This window comes from Coenobita brevimanus, chromosome 86, assembly GCF_032717465.1.
Source record: "Coenobita brevimanus isolate Jiangsu-jjx chromosome 86, ASM3271746v2, whole genome shotgun sequence".
In the NCBI taxonomy this organism is placed as follows: Eukaryota; Metazoa; Arthropoda; class Malacostraca; order Decapoda; family Coenobitidae; genus Coenobita; species Coenobita brevimanus.
Genome location: NC_137039.1, coordinates 24577129 through 24601896, shown reverse-complemented (window position 1 = coordinate 24601896; position 24768 = coordinate 24577129). Strand labels below are relative to the sequence as shown.

General features: G+C 40.2%; 1 non-coding gene across 1 annotated transcript; it reads left to right on the top strand.

Annotated features, from left to right (window-relative positions):
* The first annotated feature begins 22161 nt into the window (after window positions 1–22161).
* On the top strand, window positions 22162–22280 carry LOC145410883 (5S ribosomal RNA). The gene has a single exon (XR_013899335.1). It is a non-coding gene; the product is annotated as a 5S ribosomal RNA (ribosomal RNA).
* Window positions 22281–24768: the final 2488 nt, after the last annotated feature.

The following is a 24768-nucleotide window of genomic DNA, read 5'->3' as shown; positions in this document are numbered from 1 at the left end:
ATTTTCTGTTTATAGTGATTGTTTGCATCCACTGTTTGCATTATTTTTTATAAAGTAATCAAATATCTCCTCTTGCATTTGCTACCATTAACTGCATAAAGTTCACTCATTTTAAGTAAGCAGAAATTTTTCCCCTCCTCTGACTTTTATCTACCTAATGCCAAACACCTCACTCTCATATGGGGTGGCCACAAACAGATTTAACTCCACATCAATGTCTTCTGCCATTTGACTTCCTTCTCTCCAGCTCACAGTCCCCTCCCTTGTATCTCCCTACTCCATTCTTCCATGTCAGTCTCCCCCTCCTCCTCTCCCCCGCCATCTCACTCACATACACTCCTCTGGTCAGTCTTTCATTCTGCTTTCTCTCTACATGGCAAACCATATCAAAGTATTTCTCCTAACAGTACCACAATGTTTCATCCTCATTTGTCTTTCTGTCTGTTCATAAAACTCCACACAATTCTGCTTCATTTCTGCTGCTCTCACTCTTGACTTGTGTTCTTCCAACAGGATCTAAGCTTCACATCCATGCTAACTTCCCTATTCCTTTTCACAGCTTTCAATGATCCAGCAACCTTTCTACCCCATTGTACCCTTTCAGCACTTCCTTCCATCCTTACTCATCACACTGCTTAAGTACTTGGATACACAATCATCCTCGTTTTCCTCACCGTCCAGTCTCATTGTGTACATTGTGACTTCTTTTCTCTCGAGACCATAGTTTTACTCTTCTCTGCATTCTCTTTTAGATTCAGTTTCCTACATACACCCCAGCCTCATTCACCAAGCCTTGCAGTTCACATTCATCCTCACTTAACAATACAGTATCATCAGTAAGCAACAGTCCAGAAAGTTTCCACACCTTTCCCTCTCTCATTAGATACTCAGTATATTTACTTCCCTACTGTACCTATTCTCTCTCTTATAGCACTGTGCATATACAAATTGAACAACCACAGAGACATGACACACAGAAACAAACATGAGATACAAAAAAACATGACATAAAAGCATAACACAAGGAGATATGACACACATACACACACACAGACACACACACACACACACACACACACACACACGGAGACATAAGATTTTTGTCTTTATGCAGATTTACTTCCCATACCCAACTGGCAGAATAAGATAGCATTGTGGCCCAACTTCCTTTCCATAGCAGTTCTTCATGACTAGCACCATATTTGTCTTGTTTCAAGTAGCATTTACAAAGGAGAGATGGTAATTTAATGCCCTGAATTAAATGGAGCATAGTTGAATACCCGGTAGCTATTTCTGAAAGTCCTCAAAATACCTGCATCCCCCATACTAACAGACTGAGCTGATAACCCACAATATATATATATATGGATAGCCCTGTATTATGGTTCATTAAATTGTGGGTTGCTGTTACGGTGGTCCTGTATTCCTCTGTAGTAGTGCTGTAACCAAACCACTTCTCTGAACCAATACAGCATCATTTTCAGCATTTTTACAGCACTGTACAGTACTTGCTCCCTGACTAAGTGAAACAGAGTCAGTTGTTTGTGTAGTCTATATGTGTGTGCTGATCATCTGGCTTTTTGAATGAGATGTTGCTAATTGAGCTGTGAAATTTTGCGAAGGATATATGAGGGGGGTGTGAGTTGGGACCAGGGCAGTGAAATGGTGGAGGACAGGGTGACATGGAGGCAATTTGTTTGTGGCCATCCCATACGGGATTAAGGCATCTGGGAATAGATAGACAGATATATGCTTGTCATTTTCCAAAGAAGACTGCTGGTAGTATGAATCACACACACATCTGAAAAAGATTATTAGAGGATAATCTTTGTTGTAAGGATAATTTTGGAGCGTCTCTCACTTCGAGAAGGTAATAATGCCTGTTTTCTTTCATAAATTCGAGTATTTAGTTTCTCTAGCATTGATTGTGATTCTTATTAATTAAAATGAGCCTGGGACCACCACAACAGCATGTATTATCAGGCCAAAAGATAGAAAAAAAAAAGGTGGCAGATAAAAGGATTTCTGGAAAGTCATAGTGCTTTTTTACCCAACAATAACAACAGGTGTTTTGCATATATTATCCTACCTGGAATATTGATTTTTGCTGTGTTATATTTTTATGACTGGTTTCTTGTATTGATATGTTATTTTTTTGCAATTTTATTATTGTCATGTCTTAGTGATGTACTGCTTAGTCTGCCACAGGAAGAAATATGCTGAAAAATATGCACCCATAGTCCGTGTTTGGAAGATTTTAATTGGCAACAGGTCAACTTTGAATCTGTTGTCCTCAGTCTTTATTTCCCTCTCCCTGTGATCTCCAGTTTTAAATGCAATATGTGCAGGAATCTTAAAATTAACTGATCTTGAATCAGTCTCTCTTTTGTTTATTCTTAAAGCCCTTTGCTTGTTCTCTGCATTAAAAAAAATATATATATACTGCCCTGAATACCTTTGAGAAATTAAAAATAACGAGCATCCTTCGTGAACTATTATTGAGCATCTTGAGTTGTTTCCCTTCATTTATATCCAAGAATAACAAACAACCATTCTGAGTCTATGCCGTTTATTAAACATCCCCAATTGATTCCCTTCATTGATGTCAGAGATTAATGAGTTGAAATTTTTCCCTTCCTATACTGCATACGAACATTTGTCGTTAAAACGTTTATGTTTTTTGTTAACTGTTTATTTTCCCTGTGGCCGACTGTACAATTATATATATATATATATATATATATTTTTTTTTTTTTTTTTTTTTTTCCCCCCACCTGACAGAGATTCATTATCTCTTAGGTTGGTTGATGGCCAAGTGCTGTCAGACTAGAGAGTTAATTGTACTAGTAACCAAAGAGGCTCATCCCTACCTCATGACAAATGCTTTTTGAATTATATACACCCATGATTATTTGTGAAGTTGTAAAAGTTGCCTGGTATTGTCAGATAACAGCAACCTGACTAGTAATACATGTGTTGAATTGTATTATGTTATTTTTACTTTTCTGTTCCTATTTGTTATAGTCAGGGTAAATGTGGCTTTGTATGGTCATCTTCAGCTGTTTAATGTTGTATGGAAGCATCATAAGGTTCCCGAGTGGAGTGAATTATTTTGATATACCGTTTCAAATCACATGGCCATTTGTCATATTTTCTTAGGCATTTTCAAGAACTAAATTACCTTTCAAGGCCCTATCGTCTGTGAACCCATTGTAGCTTAGAAATCAGCAATATTATTTGAGCAGATTATTTTGTGCAGTATGCAATATTAGGTTATGCAGAGTATGTTGTATAAAGTTGTAAGGTCTCAAACATCACAGCCAATTGTTTATTAGTTAGAGTAATATATCCAAGGCTGTTCGTTGGGTATGCTGGTGATGTTTCTCACTCTTTGATGGTTTTCGCGTGTGTGTGGATCTTTTTCGTTCATGATGGTGTGGTGATATTTATGTTTATTAGGTGTATTCAAGATTGTTAAGGCTATTCTTAGGTTATGCTGTTGATGTTTCTCCTACATTGTTGCTTTTTCTTTGTCTGCGGATCTTTTGGGGTCTTTTTGATGGTGTTGGTGTCTGTCAGAATAGGTTGTTGTGCTTTGTGATTCAAGAGAGGGAGAGAGGGGTGAAGTGTCTAAATGACAGTGGTTTAATATCAGTGTTGCAGTGAGCAAGGATGTGTGATGTATCCATGTTTGTGTGTGTGTGTGTGTGTGTGTGTGGAAGATTTTGGGATGTGAATGGTTAGTGAATGAGTATGAACCATTTCAGTTTGCTTGTAATTGGCAAGTTCCTCCTTCCGTTGGGTTCCCTCTTTGATTTATGAATCCTGTACATTTCATCCATATGTAAAAGGAAAATTGGATAGGTTGGTGGTGGTGATTGCATTAAAAAAAATGGTTGCAATGCTGATTGAAAAACTAATTACTTACAGTGATGATTAGTCCACTTCACTGGGCATGGTACAGGTCTCACTCATTTTACGATTGGTATGCGTTCCTAGAAAGGCAATCGTAAACCGAAATAAAGGTTTAATGGGAAAAATAGGGATGCGTTCCTGGACTTGTGTATAAGGAACCCAAGACCCATACAAGTGATCTAATATGCAATAATAATGCTGATGTTTTATGTATTGTAGAGTCGTGCTTGTCTCCCTAGCTTTCTTAATGTTGACAGCATGCTTTATAACAGTCGATACAGTCAACTGTGCAAGACTCATGGAACAAGCGATGGAGTTTGCCCCCTCACCTGCTTCGTGCTGCTTCTCAATATTAAGCTTAGACTCCAAGGTTAAGGACGTTCTTGCTTTCTTAGGCTTCATATCACCAGCACGAGATGTTGCAGGGCTTTTACAAGACATCCCAGTGGTGGCACTAGGGGTGCAAAATATGAAGAACAGGAGAAATAGTAATGTCATGGGTACTGATGCACACAGATGCAAAGAGGTTGTATGCTGATCAAGCACGCGGGTAAGACTGGCAAAAGCGCAGGAAACTGTGTAGGTGGGGCGGGTATGCCACGCATCTCTCAGCTGATCTGCCTGTGAGTGCAGGATTTCCACATGCCGAATCGTAAATGCGAGGGAGCTCAATCGTAAAATGAACACTTGGTACTAAAGAAGAAGGATCGTAAATGCGAAATATCTTAAAACGATACAGCGAAAAGCAAGGGAGACCTGTACTGAAAATTCTTCCACATAAATACCTGGCCATTCTTAGCTCCTACCTCAAGTGGTTGTAGCTGGAAATAAAATTGAGAGAGAGAGACCTTGGTACCCTTGTTTGAAAAACCATTACAAGCTCCTGACACTCCCATCACCTATACTGACAGTCTCTCCCCTCACCTTCCCTTCAAGCAGAAAAAATAATTCTTATATTTTATTCCTTGTCAATAGATAATAAACTAATTAATTCAAGATTACACAGCTTTGAAGAATATTTACTATGTAATAGTAAATCTTGCCTTGGTTTGTGGTCTGTTTCTGGGCTCAGGCTCCTGTGTTTTGGGACAACCCCCTCTCCCTGGCTTTAGTAGCTATGTACAGATAGGTAGTGGCAATGTGCAGTCTGAAATAGTAGAAATAAAATGTAAAAAGTGGATGACGACCACTTTCATTGGCGGAATGCAGATAGCGCGGATGGTCGGAGTCGATGACCTGTACTGTGAAATACCATGTGCTTTTCACAGCATAGTTCCTTCTGAATGGGGGTCGTTTAGGTAGTGGGAAAAAAAATAAGTGAGAGATTTCGTGTTGGTAGAGGAGGAAGACAGAAGTGTAGTGTTGGGTGGAGGAGGAAGAGGGATGTTGTTGAGGCACTGCATCTAGTGTTGTAGGTTTTGAATGGCTGTAGTGGGTAGGTAGTGAGTATGTACAGGATTAAATATTCATAGAAAAAACAAATGAATTAAATAACAGGGCATAATTAAACACTAATGCAGTTCCATTCACATTTCATTTGGATGAAGGTTGCCATTTAATAAATTTGGGCCATTGGTCCAGTGAGAGCTCTAGTACAAATTCCTTGCTGGTTTTAATGGCCATAATCCATGTACTTTACTCTGATAAAGTGCAGTCAGACTGGAGGGTCAGTTGAACTAGTAGCCCAGAAGACTCATTCCTGTCTCATAACTAAGTTTGACAAAGTTTGATGTGATTGGTCCAGTTCTGTCAGATAAAAGTGAACTAACTTATTGTGATGAGGTACATAGTGAGGCTGGGGAGGAGGCAACAATCATAAGTCTGTGTGAAGGTCTTGTTGGGGTGTGGTGGTTGTTTACGTGTCGTGTTTTTCTTGATTGAGAGTCCTTCGGTTGTCTTGTGTCTGTGTGTTTAGCCACAAGGGATCTTTAGTATTGAGAACACCAGGTGGTATTGCACTGGTGTTGGTGTGGAATGGAAAAGTCATGGAGCTGATAATTACAAGGCACTTATGTAGAGAAAAATGTGAGATACTCTGGATTCCAGAGGCTTAAATGGTCAGTGAGTGAGCATCTTGCTCTTTTCACATGACATGGCCTGGTTATATCAGTGCCATCACATGGAGGTGTCTCCCGAGCACCCCATTTGTGTAGCAACTGGGTGTGGAAGGTGAGAAATATGAACGTAGGGGGAAAGGTTGAGAGAGGCAGACTGAAAAAAGACCTGGGATGAGGTCATAGTATGTGAACTCAGGGATAAGGAACTGAATGGGGAGGCTGGTCAACGCATGGATGTTGCAGCCTTTTTAAACAACATAATACATATTTTATGAATTTCAAGTTATATATTGCAGCATCTCAGTATATATATGCACAGGATTTAAATATATTTAAACATATCATTTGAGACCTAAAGTCACATTTTCCACACTATAAGAAACTGAATATTCATAAATTGTGAGTTTAGTTTGTGTATAACGCCAGCCAAAAGTAAATCCTCATTTAATAATTGATATATTTCATTCATTCACTCATTGCCAGACGCCATGTATCCCAGACGGGGTGGCCAATGGCTTAGAGTTAATTGTTTTACAGGGAGGGGCACTAATCCTCCACCAACCCCACTTGACACGTAGGGATATATTCTTGTAAATTGGTGATAGGTGAAAGGTGCTTGAAATTGGGTAAAGTCCCAGCAAGACTGAATTTTTCATAAGCATTTAAGGATCATATTCAAGACAGCAAATAAGTAACGAGATATTTATTAATGGCAAATATAAATTAGTGATATTTGTAAATGAATTAACCTTGATGTTTCACAATTTTGAGAATAATGTAGTGTGAAAAGTGATTGTCTTTTGACTGACAGATTAACCGAGAAACTGTGCTTAGTGAAAGTATCTTAAATGAGGAATTACTGATAGGTGTTTCACAGTTAGTGCTTATTGTTACTATTATTTTACTCTAACAACTTCAAATGCATATTGTTACTATTATTTTACTCTAACAACTTCAAGTGAAAAGAGATTAGGGTATTTTTTTTCTATGTATTTTAGTATTTCCTACAGTTATGTATTGTATTAGGCACCCTCCCTCTTTGCACACCCTCTTCTCCTCCTCTTTTCTTCCCTTTCCTCTTCATTTCTTCTTTACATCTTCCTCCTCCTCACCTTTCCGTGCATCTGACCATCCTACCACCACCACCCTGCAACCCACCCTACCACTATCACCCTGCTCTGCTGTATTTCCTGTCCTGCCTTTCTCTTTTCCCTGTACTCTGGCGTACCGTTTGTTGCATCCTTGCCTTGCACCCCTGCCCAGCTGTGCTTCCTTGCTATGCCATGTGCTGCACCCTTTCCCAGCATTGCTGCCTTGCCATCATTGACATGCCCTCCCCTGTTCCCTTGCAGTACACAGCCATCTCTTACCTCCCCTGCACCTTTATTGTGCCCTGTCATCCATGCTATTCTTGGCTTGTTGTGTCTTGTCCTGCCATCTCTGTTATGTTCTGTTATTATTGCCTTGTGTCCTGTCCTGTCCTATTCTTGACCTGCCATGCTCTTCATCCTCTGGCCTCTTCTTCCCTTCCTTGCCTTACCCCTTCTGCAAATTGTTTATTTTTGTTATATATTTTTTCATTTATAATTTCAATTTCTTGGTTTCTATAATTATAAAACTTCAAACAGAAATATTGTACCTTTCTGAATGTATGTTCATGCTCAGCTTTTGCATGATCATAAGACATGTTTCATATGTTGTGAAGACTTATAATTTTCTAAGTTCAGTTAGTGATAAGTGCAAAATTTGTCTAAGTTCAAAAATTTTTGTATGTCCATCAACAATCAGCTTTTCCATATATAGTACATAGTGATCTCTCCTTCGTACTATTCGTGTGTGATGTATTCTTTTTCTGATATTTTTCAAAGTCCACACTTATATATATATACATGTAAGTGATGTACGAAGGTGTAGAATAAAGACATAGTAGTATAAGACATTGGTTTTATTTCCACTAGATGTACACAGGAGTGGTGGATGTCAAAAAATAACCTATCTCGATAAATGGGCCAAAGAAATAAGGACTGGTAACCCCAAGGTGTGAGGGTTGCCAGTCCGTATTTTTGTGGCCCATTTATCGAGATAGGTTCGGCGCCCTTCCCCAAGATGCTTCCAAGAGCGTGCCCTGCTCATCACTTTGTATATGCCATGTCTCGTATTGCTCTACCCAGCTATAAGCTGACCAGAGCTATACAAAGAAACATGGCAATCAACAAATGATGAGAAGGGCTTTGTTAACATGCACTGATTGCTAAACACATTGTGCACCTTGTGTTTGCATTAATGCATGTTAAAGATAAACACAAAATAGTTTCGTACACAAAAAATCACGCAAGTCAAAATGGCATATCAAAGGACGGACTACGGACAAGTAACCTCTTCAGTACAAGGACATTTTATGCCTGCTGACACCACACGATTTTACTCAGCTTAAGGTTACGTGTTGGAGGGGAGGGCATGGAACATATGTATGGGTATAACAACGGGCTGACTTCATCCTGGAGGGGTTGGGCAGATATGGGAGGGCATAACTGTGTATAGCAGAGGATGTAGGGTAGGCCAGAGCCAGGAGTGGGAGGCAGGGATGGTCCAAGAATTCCTTCCTAAGCTGAATAAAACAGCGTGGCAGCAGCAAGAATAAACCTTAATAAATGTGGGATGTAGCAACAATAAAATGGGAAATGACATCACGGTACTGAAGGGGTTCAAAGATACTAACATGCACTGCCTGTGATGCATGCTAAATATCCATCAACATAATCACATTGTACTGAACCTAACATTTTTATACTCTTCACTGTAATTTGCCCCAATTTTTCATTCTTTTCTAGCTGTCACATAACCTGCGGCATATAAAGGCAATGCTAGGGCTCAAAATCCTTTCACAGTGTCTGTGACCAGCATCATGTTTTAAGACTATTACAACTAATAATTCAGACAAATGTTTACATTTCAGGCCAAGTTAAGTATTCCAAGTATAATCTCAGCAAACAAATCTTTTTAAATATGTCACTCAAGGCCATGTTCCTATAACTGAAAATGTGAAGGCGTCGACAAGCTCTCTCTACCTATAGCCACATTCACTCAGCCTGTAGGGGTATAAATTGCCTCCCTGTCCTTTGCCGTTTTGCTGCCCTCCCTCAGACTTACAACCCTCTCTCTCATATACCTCCCCACTACTGTACATCCCTCCATCTCATGCTCAGTAGCTACCCCCACACCACCCCCTCACCTCAGTCACAAACTCGTCTCCCACTCTCCATTCCCCCAAATAACACCCATCCCCCTCTCATACATATCTCTTCACTCCATCCCTCAGTCTCCCCCTGCCTCTTCCCTCACCTCCACCTCACCCACATACACTCCTAGTAAGTCTCACTCTCCATCCCCCCCTAACTGCACCATCCTCTCTCTACCTCTACTACATCCCTCCATCTCATCCTAAGTCTCCCCCCCCCCACACACACACACAACCTAGTTAATTTTCTCTGCAGCATCTCCACTCCATTATCTTCATATCATCCTCAGTCTCCCATTTCTAATTTTTGGAGTGAAAGACAACAGAATGATCTATTTCTGACTAGACTAAGATGTGGAATACAGGCACAGCAACCAAAAACAGGTCTTCCTTAATAAAACACCTTCACTCCAGTGATGATAAACATGGCCAAAGTTAAATATTTTACAATTTATGAAGCAATATTTCTTGCCTTTAAGACTGTTCCATTAATAAAAAAAAAAAAGGGGGGGGGGTAATAAGGGGTTGGCTTATGCATTTATGAACAGCCTCCTACAGTTTACACCCCTTAGTAAAATCTTGATCATATAATAAACAGCCACGCAACTTAACCAGAACGGGCTGAAGTTTTAATTCATTGCTCATGGTCTGGTGCAAGTAGGCAACAAGTACTGTATGTACAATATCAGTACGCTATTCCTGCCCTACCCAGCCATTTCATACCCAGGCAACTGGTCTTTAGTCCAACATGACAGATGAACACTACAGCAGATAACTTTTAGGCAACGTTGTTCCCACAGATTTAAATAAATATTTCATGGAAGGAACAACGAACCAAATGCTTGAAAGCCTGAAAAACTGTTCCCTCCAACAAAAAACTAAGTTAAGAGCCAAATTCAAAATTCATTCCTTTTGAGATGCGTGGACACAGCATTTAAAAGACTGGACGGTCATAGGCAGTAGGAAGTGAAAAGGAAGGCAGTTCCACACTTTACCTATTGCATACATGCAGGAATGGGAGTAATGGATAACTCCTGCATTAGACACTTGGACAAAAAAGGGGCAACAGTTGCAATCAGACGTTTTACAGGAAATGACCATTGACGTACGGTAGCAATAGAAATGAGGACACTGGCACACTGCATCACTGTGTGCCACTAAAGCAAAATGTCCAAAAGTTTCAAATAATTTTTTGTCTGCACCAAAATCATGAATTTTTTTTGCTGCAGTTCTCAGGTTACGTGTTTAGTATTTGGATTAAGTCACAAAAAAATTCCACTCATTGGCAAAACTGACATTAGATTGTAAAAAGCACGAGTAATTTTACTACCTCCAAAATCTCGGAAATTCTACGACTACCCTGTCAAAATCATGCTGTTTCTCATATTACAAATGTCTTAAAGGCAACAAAAATTTTGTACAGTATAAACTACACTGAATATTTAAACATTTCTATAAAAGAATCATTTATTGGAATAAAAAAAATATTTTATGGTCAGCACATATAAATATACAAGTAATGGATGTGGGACCATGAGGGGCACAATATACTATAATCTACATGAGTGAAAATCTGTTGAAAAGTCAAAGGGTCTGACTAACTGAATGGCTAAGAGATGCTCCCACACACAAATACAGACAGTGCATATACAGATGTCCTTGTTTAAAGTCACAATTATGGCCTAAATACAGTACAGTACTGTACAGTATATAGTTTTCCTTCAATCCAACTGCTAATGAAAAATTTGTACCCTGCTTAAGCTTTATAGGTACACTTTCACTGACAGGACTAGTAATAATAAAAAAAAAAAAAAAAAAAAAAAAAAAAAAAAAAAAAAAGGGGGGGGGGAATTGCTTGATAATCTTTATTTATGAGGTATGAATTAGTCTTCTTGGTTACTTCTCTTAGTATCGCTTACAAAGGCTCCATCATGCTTGCATGAGTCGCCCTTGATCACCTAATGACAACTCTCCATGCTAATCAATCTCTGGCAGTCTCCCTGTTCAGTCCCATATCCCTGAGGTCTCACTCAATGACGTCATCCCACGTCTTTTGATCTGCCTCTCAACTCCATCTTAAACAGTCACCTCTCACCCTCCAACCTCTCCATATGTCCAAACCATCTCCATCTACCTCTCCTCATCACTACACCAATACATTTAAGTCCCATCCTTCCTCTCTAATTGAAATCTTAACACCCCCCAAGGCCTGTCATTCAAGGATGCACTACATACAAATCGGTGATTTCTGTCCATCTGAGCCTATGAACATTCTCTTCCTTCACTACCCAGGTCTCACTACCATACAGCATTACACTCCTAACATGCCACATACAAAGATACCTTAACACTTAGCAGTGAGGGAGAGTCCATTCAATGTCTGGAGGCAACAGCTCCCTGAATTTCCTCCAACCACTCCTCATCCTGGACACAAAGCTAAAACCAGAACCATCCTAACACACACACGACTCACCAGCAAGATCAACCCTTTAATGCTCTGCTATCTCAACACACCACACATCAAATCTGCTATTTTTGCAGTCTGCCTCTAATACCACTACATCTGTTTATCCAACACTGAATAAGATGCAGCTACTTCCCACACCCATGTGGCAAACCGTAAATGGCCACACTCCCTCTGCTTTGGCAGTTGTGCCACCAGCTCTAGATATCATCACTTATGTTTACTAGTCATTTCAACCCTCCAATCTGACTACACACTGTCATAAACTGAGACAAAAGGGAACAGGGATCTGTCAAGTTGGAAAACACACTGGTACTATAACAATGAAATTTTTTAGGCACTGGAGAGGGCTGCCTTCATGAGATGGCACTGTCTCCTTGGTTAATGGTCATATCAAAGTGGTACAGCAGTAGACTTTACTAGGGCGGGAGACTTGCTTTCATGTGTTTCCTTGGTTACTAGTCCCTCTGGTGATGGTTATCATTCACTCACTTGATATACAGTGCAACCTCAAAAATTCAAAGTTCTTATGTCCTCAAACTATTCAAACTCATGAAAAATGTGAATTTTTTAAAAAGCCTTTCTCTGGCTGTGTCAATTCTCATAGTTTAGACATGTTTCTGACACGAGCATTCTTGTATGGGCTAACTACCTTGCTTCGGCCACCCAGTTTCCCAATTTTTATAACACCACCATTAATCTCATCTCAATTCAAGGTAATAATTATCAGTACAATACTCATTACAATCCATGAAGTGATTTTTCTGGCACATTTCTTTCCTCACCTTGTGTATGCCCACTTGTTTTAAAACTCTTTACAATTGTCCTTATATTCAACATTCATCAATAACTTGCAGGGGACAATATTGCATTAATTTACTCATGTAAAACAACTACAACACTATACATGAATATTTACTCCTTTCAGCAACCATCATCCACTCGATGTAATGCTCTCTACTTCTTCCTTTACCTTTATTCTGTGTCTGCCTTCCTTTCTTCCTATTTCTCCCATTTTTCCTGTCACTTTACGACACTTCTTTCCTTTTCAGGTGGCTTTACACTGAGTGACAAGCCTAATGGTTTCCTGTGAGACAGGAAACCATTTATAATGCTGGAAGGCAACCATATAACCAACCCATAGGTGTTCCCCACGTCACCACGTGGGTTGGTGGAGGGTTAGTGCCTCTCTCCATAAAACTAAAAGTCAAACGGCCACCCCTTACCCAGTTATGGCATCTGGCTATAGACCAATATAGCCCACCACCTTCTGTTGCATAGCAGATGATCAGACGACTGTTTATATTACCGTACAGCCTGATCAATGTGGTGTGATGCTAACACTTCTCCACATATTGTGCATTGCTCACTCACAGAATGCTTAGTTTAATCTATGATATTTTTTATGATAATGTACATGTATGGCAAGTCTGCATTATTTTAATATTGCAATCTGTGATGTAATACGTGTGTACACTGTGTGAGAGTGAAACGAGTGGAAAAATGATGGTGGTTTATGTAGGCCTATACTCAAATATACTGTAGATTGCACAGTGGTTTAACAGTGATGCAAATCATCTAAGAATTATATTAAGAGACTGCTGCCTACCAACAATCATGCTTATGTTAAAAATTAGTACAATTTCTTAGTTTATGACGTCTGATAAGTGGTGTTCCGTGGTGTTGTGTAGTTATGAGATATTTACCATTATTTCACTCAAAACTCTTATCCCCCTAATTTGTAATGTAATACCATACTGTTATGTTTCACGCGACCATTATCTTTGAGAACATCTGCAGAGAGTTATTTACTCTAGTTTCTGTTGATACAGAACTGAGTACATTCAGTTTTTTTGTCATTCATGGTTGTTTCCATCACCACACACACAAACACACACTGTGTACTTGTGCCTGGATTGTTATGTTGCATACGTTAATTTTCACAGCACTGCACCGATCAGTAATCCCAAGACACCATTTTCAAGCCACAAGTATGGTGAAATTTGACAAAACTCAAAGAATCGAGTTTCTTAACCACAATGAGGCAATGAAACTTATCGGCGACCAGACGCTTAATATTAAGGTCATCAGTACTAGATAAATGTAGCTGGCAATTTTTTATGCGAGAGTCTGGATCATGGGAAATAAAAACTACCGATTTCTAAAATTATGGTACCATATTTGAACTTTTCATGCTTCCAGCCTTTCGAGGTTCAAAGCTTCAAGGTTGCACTGTAGTACTGCCTACTTCCTTTGACTATGATTGTTTCTGTCCTCTCCCTACTTCTCCCTTTCTTTCTTGTCACTTTCTCCCCCTTCCACTTCCGGTGGTTCTACACCGGGTGCATGCCTAATATTTTCCTGCAACCCTGAAAACCAATTACAATGCTGGGCAGTAACCATATAACGGGGTGATGTGGAGCCTACTATTGTGCCCATGTTAACTGGGTGGGGAGACGCGAATGCGGAACCCATCCAAGAACCAAACTTCCACACTTTTCACCGGACCTCACTGTTGCAGGGCGCTGTTAATCGCAAGGGAACTTGGGATCACTTCGTAGGGTGACCCTGCAAGGGGCTGTCGCTTGCCTGTGGTTGATAGGTCTGCTTGGCCACACTGACTCAGGTTGATCAACAATTAGTTCTTCAATTCACAATCCCATTAAACAAAACGTCCCTCAGTTTCCTCCCTAAGGATAATGGTGTACTACAAGAATCTCCTTGGTTACTAGTCATACCTCCATATCCTACCATAAAGGATAATGGTGGACTACAAAATATGGGCAAATTCAGTATGCAGACCACCTTGTTCATGCTTACATAAGCCTGGCGACAAAATAATTCAGCACTTCTACATGACAAAATAAAATAAAACAAAACAAAACAGCCTAGAAACAATGAGTAAACTACAGTGCTTGGGGAGGGGGGAGGGGGAGTTAACAGCACTTCGTGACTATAGTCTCACCAATCTAAAACCTAGGTTTGGGTGGAGTCTAGCCGGGGATTTCCCGGCGTACAGCGTTGCCTTGTTTCCTATACTCTCATTGGCTAGTGGCTGACCTGACACCGTTAGAGTTCGTCCGCTCCCATCTCGCCACCTGGCCTGACATGACTTCACCCACTTCTGTGTGTGTGTGTGTGTGTGTGTGTGTGTGTGTGTGTGTGTGTGTGAGTGTGTGTTTGTGTATGTGTGTGTGTGTAAAGACAAACTAGTTTAAGTTATAAATATAATCAAAATAATGAATTTAAAAGTCGCATTCTCTCTCTCTCATATAATTTATGATTTTTTACCTGGTTATAGCCTTTAAATTACACTCTATATATTAAAACTTAGACTTTCTTTCCACCCCACCCAAGAGGTAAAAGTGACGGCGCGTTTTTTTTTTTTTTTTTTTTTTTTTTTTTTTTTAAGAGGTTTCCCCGATAGGCCTATTCCTCTTCTCTTACAGCATGTAAGAAATTATCATGAATCCTCCTCATCAGAAGAGGTGAGAGTGATTTTCTTGGGAGACGTAAACTCTGGAGAGTTGTTTTCTTCATTATCTCTTGCTTCTCTGCGTATTGCTTCAATCCTGCTCTTGCTAAGTCCTGTTGCTGCAGCTGTTCGATGAATTGCCCTTGACACATCATCGAAAATTCCTCCGTACTGCTTCTCCTGCAGAAAATACTGGCTTACGTTGAAGGCCATTTCTTTGGCTTGACTATGTAGATGCGAGCGAGTTGGCGTAGCTGCCATTGTGTCTGCATCAACATAGAAAGTGAATAGTGGAAGCACCTGACAGAAGCTTAAATCTCCCTCCAATGGATTAACTCCCAGTATGGGCCTGGTGTTGCCGCTCGTGAGTGTTTTAACTTATTTATTTCTATTAAGAAAATAGCGTATGTTCTACTGATTCCTTCAAATTATATTATAAACGTAACTGTTACATTACTTACCCAACTTAGAACTACCGTGAAAGTCGGTAAAAGTAACTACATATTTTTCAGCACTACTGTAAAATATGTATGCCACGTTTCTTTATTGATGTACAAGAGCCATATGCATTACACGTTTACCTTTCTTTTATATGCTAGAATACTTACGTTTATATTGTATTAGTATGTGTGTACCTATCTGTGATGCCTATTACATATATAACAGAATCTACTCATCGCTCGTTTAGGAAGTATGGCATGGCTGCACCCAGCGCCAGACTCCACCCAAACCTGGGTTTAAGATTGGTGAGACTTATAGCATAAACGAGGACTTTCTGTATATACAACTACAGTTCCTTCACTTTAACTTGGCCAAGATTTATCCTTTAGCAGTTTACTTTTCAAAAAAAAAAAAAAAAAAAAAAAAAAAAAAAAAATGGGGGGGCTCTACATCCTTTCCAAAGCACTTCATGACTAGCGTAACTAATTTTAATGTTATAGCTAAACATACGATTCAAATACGGCAATTCTAGGCCAAAATTAAACCTTCCCACAGCACTTCGTGGCTTGAATGGTCATTTTTCGGCCAAGTTAAAGCAAAAAGAGATGCAGTTTTAACACATTACCAATCTTCTTTGAACAATGAGCATTTTTCTTCACACACCTGTCATGATCTTCCTGTCTTGATATCTTCAACCATCTTAGAAGTCAACTTACCTCCTGTAAATATAGAAAGATATTAGCTGGTATGTTTTTATCTGATGGAAATGAATTATTACCAAAACTGAAATACTAAGCTGTGGTTGCTGAGGCACCAGGCGCCCAAGCAGTAGATCACCAGACACCCAAACCCACTGGACCACTAGGCACAACCCATTGGACTAATAAGCACCCAAACCCTCTAGTACATCAGGCACCTCAATCCACTAAACCACCAAGCATCCCAACTCACTGGTTCAACAGGGACCTAAACCCATTAACCTAAAAACACACACACACACACACACACACACACACACACACACACAGCATATAGACAAGATTGAAAAAGTTCAAAGGGCCGCTACAAGATGGATACCAAGCTTAAGGGACCTAAGCTACGAAGAAAGACTAAATAAACTGAATCTACCAACACTACAGGAGAGAAGGAAAAGAGGTGACATGATAATGCTATATAAGTGCAGATCAGGAAAGGAGAAAATAGACATAAATGATTACTTAACATACGGAGAAGCATCAGCAAGAGGACACTGCAAAAAACTGCATAAGAAGAGAGGTGATAAAGACGTAAGGAAATTCAGTTTCCCAAACAGAGCAATTGATCAATGGAATGCACTACCGAATGAAATAGTGTGCGCCAAAACAATTCACAAATTTGAGGATATGTACGATACATAAGGTTTAAGACACGGGACAGTACGAGCTTGACTCATTCCTGTAAAGATACAATTAGGTAAGAACAATTAGGTAAGAACACACACACACACACACACACACACACACACACAAACGTATTCAAACCCTTGTTAACTGGATCATCTAAACAAGATCAGAAACTTTAATTCCATACCTAAACAAGAACCTATTTGCTCAGACCTGCAGCAAAACTACTGTAGCCAATTTTTAAGTTTGTGAAATTGTTTTATTGGAATACTCACTTATTTGGAGTTACACAGACAGACTGACAAATGAAATGAAGGAGCATTCTGGTGTGGATGTGACAAATGTGTTAGGTTAATACACTGAGGTGGTTTGGCGATGTGGAGAGGATGGAGAGAGGCTAACAAGGAGAGATGTGAGGTGAAGGGGAGGGGGGAGGGAAGCTGAGGAGATTGAGTGATGGAGTGGAGAGCTATATGAAAGGGGGGGGGGAATGCAAGGAGGGCAGTGAAACGCCAGGGGACAGGGCGACGTGGAGATTTGTTTGTGGCCACCCCTTACGAGATTGAGGCATCCAGCAATAGGCAGACCACCTTATGGTCAAAACTGAAAATTGCCAAAAATCAGCTGATGCAACAGATGACATGTCAAAACTAAGATTATACAAGCTGAGCAATTCTGTATTTACGAAAATTGCTCAGAGCTCTCCAAGAGCAGGTATTAAAGTTTTCCTTTGAAAAGGAAAAAAAATCCCAAGGTGTGGAGATTGTCAGGCGTGAAAGGATTGGACTTGCTGGTTAGTCTATTGAGTGTATGGCAGAGTTTTAATTGGGAGACATGTTATGTGCTGGAGATGGGGCTTGAGATAGCTCTGTGGCAAGAGTGAGGAGCAGATGGAAAGAGGTCAGGGAGCTTTTTGCATCTGACGTCGAAAGGACTCTCCCTCCGTGCTAAGAGATCTTTGTATGCAGCATGTGTTAGGTGTGTAAGCTGTATGGTAGTGAGATCTGGCCAGTAAAGGAAGAGGATGTTCACAGGCTCAAACGTACAGAAATGATGATTTGGTGGATGTGCAGTGCATCCCTGAGTGAGAGGTCTAAAGGGGCTACGTTTACAAAGGAAGAGTTGTGAGGTAGGATGGGACTGGACTGTATTGATGATGTGATGAGGAGAGGTAGGCTGGGATGGTTTGGGCATGTGGAGAGGATGAGGGATGATAATTGGGTGCAGAAAGTGAGAAATGTTAACGTTAGGGGTAGGGTTGCCAGAGGCAGACTGAAAAAGGCCTGGGACGAGGTCATTGAGTGTGATCTCAGGGATAAGGGACTGAACAGAGAAGCTGCCAGAGATCGAGCTGCATGACGAGTCACCATTAGGTGACCAAGGCTGATGCATGCAAACATGCTGGAGCCTTGAAAAAAGAGAAGATAAGAAACGTACCACTTACAGTCTTGTTGGCTTCGCCACATGTGAAAAGATCATAGATTCCAAATCAATTCTAGCTGAAGCACCTTAACTCACCAAACCACCAGATATCTACAGTATTGGCAAACAGTAGCAAACACCTACTTAAACTCCAAACATATCCAATGGGAGCACCTAAACCCACAAAACAAAGTTGGCAACGATGATGCCCAAACTTTAAGACAGGCAAAAATTGTAAACAATGCTCACACACCTAATCATAATCTACCATACTCCCTGTGCTTTATAACTATCTACTGAAGTAAGCCACAGACTATTTCAAAGCTTGGATTACAAAAATTTAGAACAGTTTTTAAAAAATCTCTGACAAAAAATGGTCAAGATCCACTTGCTGAAAGATACCTGTACACTGCATTAAAAAATGTCACGGCCAAAAGGAGAGTTGTTACTAGGGGAAGGAAACATTTACAGTGACAGGCAGGAGAAACAGTCACACAAATTTAAACATACTTCTAATTCCTTTACTCCCTTAGCACCTCTTCCCAAGTGATTTATTTTTGGTTTCAGTCTTTTTCCTACCAGGCATTTTACAACTCAAGGAGGGGCTACAGTTCTGATAGGCTCCCCTAGTACCTCTTCCAAAGTGGCAGCTATTGAACTGCAGATTTTAAACAGGACAATGAAAAATTTTAAAAACTGCTTTACATCTATATACACACACCATCCTGCAAGGCGTGACCACAAAACTGCAGAAATGAACACAATCTCCACTTGAACCAATCATTCCCAGTAAATTAGCTTTTCTAGCTAGATCACTACATTCTACCCTAAAAACTGATCCATTTTAACACCAGACATTGCTCATATCACCTGTCTACAAGCGCAAAATGACACCTTTTACAAAAGACCAATTTACAACTCATGGGGTTACCAATTTTGCTACAATGGTAAAGTCCATTCAACAGCTTAGGTCTCTGACCAGTTTAAAGTTATTATTATTATTATTATTATTATTATTATTATTATTATTTTTTTTTTTTTTTTTTTTTTTTTTTTAACGGGAATTTTGTGGTTAGCTTTTGTTTCAAGTGGGAGGACCTAACAGGGAGGCAAGGTTCAAGAGAAAACCTCAAAAGCATACTCACCTATTTAGAAGCCAGTCGACTGCCTCCATGGAACGATAAGTGGCTATGGTAGTTGTGGTGGTCTTGACTGGAAGTTGTGGTCCTAGAAAGCTGGGATACAGTAAATCTTTGTTAGTTATGCTATTATACAAAATTTAGTTTCCAGATAATTAGTAACCTCTCCCTCTATTCTTCCTGTCATTATGTCAGGCGGTTCTACACTGAGTTTAGTAGCCTAATAGTTTCCTTTAACTCAGGAAACCATTGACAGTGCTGGGTGGTACGGTAACCATACAATTAAATTACGAGGTTAAGTAGGACCTCGCATGATGCCCCGGTTAAATGGGTGGAGACTGCCATCCATCCAGAAACCAAACCACACTTTACCCCGTACCTGTCCCAAGACATTGTCAACCACAAAGGAACATCAATTCACTGCATGGATTGATTGATTTATAAAAGGTTTGGCACAGTAGTGCCTGGCACTGCAGCTGCAAGGCTATTCAGCGCCATCATCAATATAAGTATGGAATATAACAATTAATCGGAAAACTGGAAGACTGTCATGCTGATTAACAGATGACCAAGGAGCAACTGATGTACAAATAAACCCTAACTTTGTATCATCACCCATGACCATGATGACTGCCACTTCGAGCAAATTCATGCTCGAAGTTTTGACAAAGTCAGAGGGAGGATTACTAAGTGGCTCACATGCATTTAAATTACAAGACTGTTTTGTAGCCTGATCTACAAGTTCGTTCTGCGTGACGCTAACGGTTCACTGCATGGGACGGTCCTGCAAGGTTGGTTACTTGCCTACAGCAAGGTGGGTCTGCTCTGTCAAAAAGACTGGTTCATCAAGTTGTTCTAGATACCCTAATACAGGCAGATAGGTAAGCATATTACTTTTAAACGTATCAATGACACCACGTTTCCTCTTAGGGATTCCCTACACTGCATGGAAGGGGACAGCTGTCTTCTAAGGACTGGAAGTAAAACTACTGTCAAAAGATAACCAGTTCACCAATTGCTAGAACTTAGAAAAACCCTGGACATGTAATAAGATTTTTAACTTTCACAGTCAATGCATCTTTGCTGTAAACAACGTAACATATCTATTCAAGGAGCAAATTAATGTGAACATGTCAAAGTGTACTATTTACGTTTGTCTTTCTCAACCCCTTTAATCCCATGACATTTTATTTTGTTTCAAATTTTTGTTTGGTAAGGTAGCTCCCTAACACTTTTTCCTCAGCAATTTCTTATATATGGCTGGTTAATATTCTTTTGTCATATATGGCTTTTGGAAGGATTCATATAACAAAAGGGCAGTAAAAAGTAAACTAAAGACCCCTCACCCAATGGGGGAATCACACCAGCCGCAACCTAATGCTTATCTAGCGCCTTGACCTACTTTTACGAATTTCGAACTAAAATTTTCATCCCTGCTACACACCTGTAAAATTTTGTGGTATCTTGAGTGGTTGCGAAGTTATCGTGCTAACAGACACACAAAGTAAAAAAATACTCGCAGATTTTCATCCCTATTACACACCTGTAAATTTGGGTGATACCTTGAGCAGTTGCAAAGTTACTTTCACCAATTTCGAACTCGTGATCGCTTTTTTTCCCTACTACACACCTGTAAAATTTTGGGATATCCTGAGCGGTTGCTAAGTTATCTGGCGAATACAAAAATTGAAAACAATAACAGCCTCGCTATCGCGGCTGGTAATTACTAGTGTTAGGGAGTTCCCTTAATATACCCTACTATCAAGACATACGGCTATATCTTACAGTGATGGGTTTAAAACTAACCAACCCAGTTTGATGTCATCTAAGCTGAACAAAAGTTTAAAGGCAGGAATAAAGTTTCAGGGGGGAAGCACTCAAAATTAATGCCACAATACAGGGCCGGCCTTGGGAGCTGCGAGGCCCAGTTGGAAACAATTTTGGTGGAGCCCCCAGGTTCACAGCCAAATCTGTAGAATCTGATATAAAGTCTATTATACTCTTTATAGGTGGGGGCGCTCACCATCCACTCAGTCGATGTAATGCTGTTCTGGGGTACCTGTCTTTTCCTCTTCCTTCTTTCTTCCTTTTCTTTCATTCCTTCATTTTCCTCTTCCTTGTCTATGACTGACTACCCCAAGTGGTTTCCTGTACACCAGAAAGCCATTTACTGTGCTAGGTGGTAACCATATAACCAAATTATAGCACCTGGTGGTTTAGTGAGCAATAAGGGCACTCTACTTGGACTGAGCTGGTGCAGGTTTATATCCACGGGAAGGTTGGGGTTTATTGCTCATATAATGCCACTCAGGGATGAGAGGCTGGGCATATGTCAAGACCAACTTGCCTGGCCCTAGCCTCCTACACTCCTCATGGGGCAACACTGGATTAAATGATATCTATGGTTGAATGGAAAGCAATAAAAATGTGCATTTAAAAAGTGCATGCGAGTTAATGCACCAAATAACGCTTAAAAAGTCCATGTGAGTTAATGGACCAAATAGATCTACGCTACATTTTAATATAAGATGGCATACATGTAAGCCTACAAGAAAAACAAAATGTATAGATCACCTTTGAAAAGCATACAGTTTTCTAAAACCTGCCATGTGGTGCTTGGTTTATGTTGCAAACGGCCATGCCACGTTGAGTACACCGCTTCCCGTCCGGTCAGCGAAGTTAAGCAACGTTGGGTCTGGTTAGTACTTGGATGGGTGACCGCCTGGGAACACCAGATGCTGTTGGCATCCCTACGTGTCAAGTGGGGTTGGTGGAGGATTAGTGCCCCTCCCTGTAAAACAATTAACTCTAAGCCGTTGGCCACCCCATTTGGGATACATGGCGTCTGGCAATGGATGGATGGATGGTGTTGTGTACCTGACACGACCTACCCCAGCTCCCTACCGCGAGGCCACCTTAGGCGCGGAGCCCAACTGGCTTAAAGCCAGCCCTGCTACCATACTCCCTGCATTTTCTTTTTACAGATGGTTAAAAGGACAGTGCAGCAGGGCAATATCTGAAAAACTCAACCTCTCATTTTAGGTATTTAAGTCGGAAATAAAAAATTCTGCATATGGGCATAATTTCAGGATGTGAATCCAGTGGCCTGCAGGTTGGCTTCCCTTTAGGGGACGGAGCCCAACTAATTAAAATTATTCCCCTACTACTGTATCTCCTATCTATACTATCCATTATTTAAATCAAATAGAAAAAATTAACTCAATGTACCAGCCACAATTTGATTTTTTGAACCTGACATGGGTGCGGCATCAAATGAGCCATTCTCTCTCTCTCTCTCTCTCTCTCTCTCTCTCTCTCTCTCTCTCTATATATATATATATATATATATATATATATATATATATATATATAAAGGTTACTACAACTCTTCCACCTTTACCCGAGATATCTTCAATGCTAGATCATGGTAACAGGAAATTTATGTTAAGATGTAGCAATGAGTCTCCTTGGTTAACTGTAAAAACCCTCCAGTTTCCATATAATTGCTAAAGGAAATACGTCTGATGGAGTAAGTCTCCTTGGTTGCTAGTGAAGACCTTGGTCTCCAAATAATTGCTAAAGGAAACGTCTGATGGAGTGAGTCTCCTTGGTTGCTAGTCGACCATGGTCTCCAAATAATGCTTACAGGATGTTTAATGTCTAGGAACGAGTCTCCTTGGTTACTACTCGAAACCCACTAGCTTCCAAATAACTGCTACAGGAAATATTTTGGAACGAGTCCTTACTTGCTAGAAAAATCCGTCTTCAAATAACTGCTACAAGATATAAGTCTAATGTAGGAGTCCTTGGTTGCTAGTCAAAACACTAGTCTCCAAACACTTCAACCGAGCCGAAAGGTAAAAAATAAATAAATAAATACAAAAATAATACCTGAAAAGCTTTCGTCGCCTGTATCCAAACACCCGTCTTCTTGGTCGCCTGTATGCAAACACCCGTCTTGGTCGCCTGAACCAATCACACCCGTTTTCTTGGTCGCTTGAATCCAAACACCCGTCCATCTTCAATCCAAACACCATTCTTCGTAGACAAAATCTATATACTGAAAAGCAAAACGAAAAATTTAAAAAGCAATACATAGGCCTTAAAAATGACTATTGGTTAACCCAGTAAAGTACTATGAAAACCTAAGCATATTAAACCTGCAAACCTAAAATGAAAATCTAAATTTAATGGGAAACCCAATGTCTCGTCCACTTTATGCTTTCTACTCCAGATGACTACAATAAAATCGTTAAGCTCTTACCCCACATTGCCATGAATAAAAAAATTGGGCGAAAAATCAAATTAAATAATGCAATTCAATAATCTATATAGCTTATTCTTCATTTTTTGCCTGATGCTACTATCATCGCCTTGAAAGTCCATCTATAACCTAGGATTAACACAATATGCAGCAAATCACGAAAAAGGTGTTAGGAAAAGTTAGGAAAAGACCAAGTACTATCTTATTTTGCCACTGAGGTACGGAAAATGTTGCAAAAGCAGAAAAATCAACTGAACGCCACCCGTTAGACAAAAAAATCCAACTAAACAGATTTACTAACTTCACAGGAAGTCAAAGTATTCAACAGTGTAAATTAATTCCAAATTAATGATTATAAGAGACACTAGAGGCAAAAATGGACATTATGCTTACCCAAAACGACGCACACCCTACCACGAGCTCGGCCTAACTCAAAATGAACCGGCGCCGGCGGTGCTTCGTCGCACTATCCGTCACCCCCCCTCCCAAAACTCTTTTCTCTCCAGTCCCTCCAGCCCTCCCCTCCTCTTCTTGGGCCCTTCTATGTCATTATGCGGTTTTCCATTTTTTCGGGTGTACATTATATGGATGTATGTACGGTATATGTTCATGTACAGTATGTGGATTTATGTATATATTTTCATTGCTCTTAATTACCGTCCAAGAGAGTAATGACTGCCTTTGTGATATGTGAATACGTACATATTTACGAATAACTGATCTGTGCATATTATGTAAAAGTTTTAACTGAATCTCAGTCTAACAGAAGTCGGTAATTTCCTCCAAACCTCCTCCTTTCCGTCCCCCACTTTCTCTATAGAACCCTCCCCCATTTCATTCCCTCCTCCTGCTCCTCCTCTCCGTCCCCCCATCTTCTTTTCTCTACTCCCTTTCCTCCTCCCCCTTCTCTCCAACCCCCTTTGCCCTCCTCCGTCCGTCATGCCCTCCATCCCCCTTCTCCCTCCCCCGTC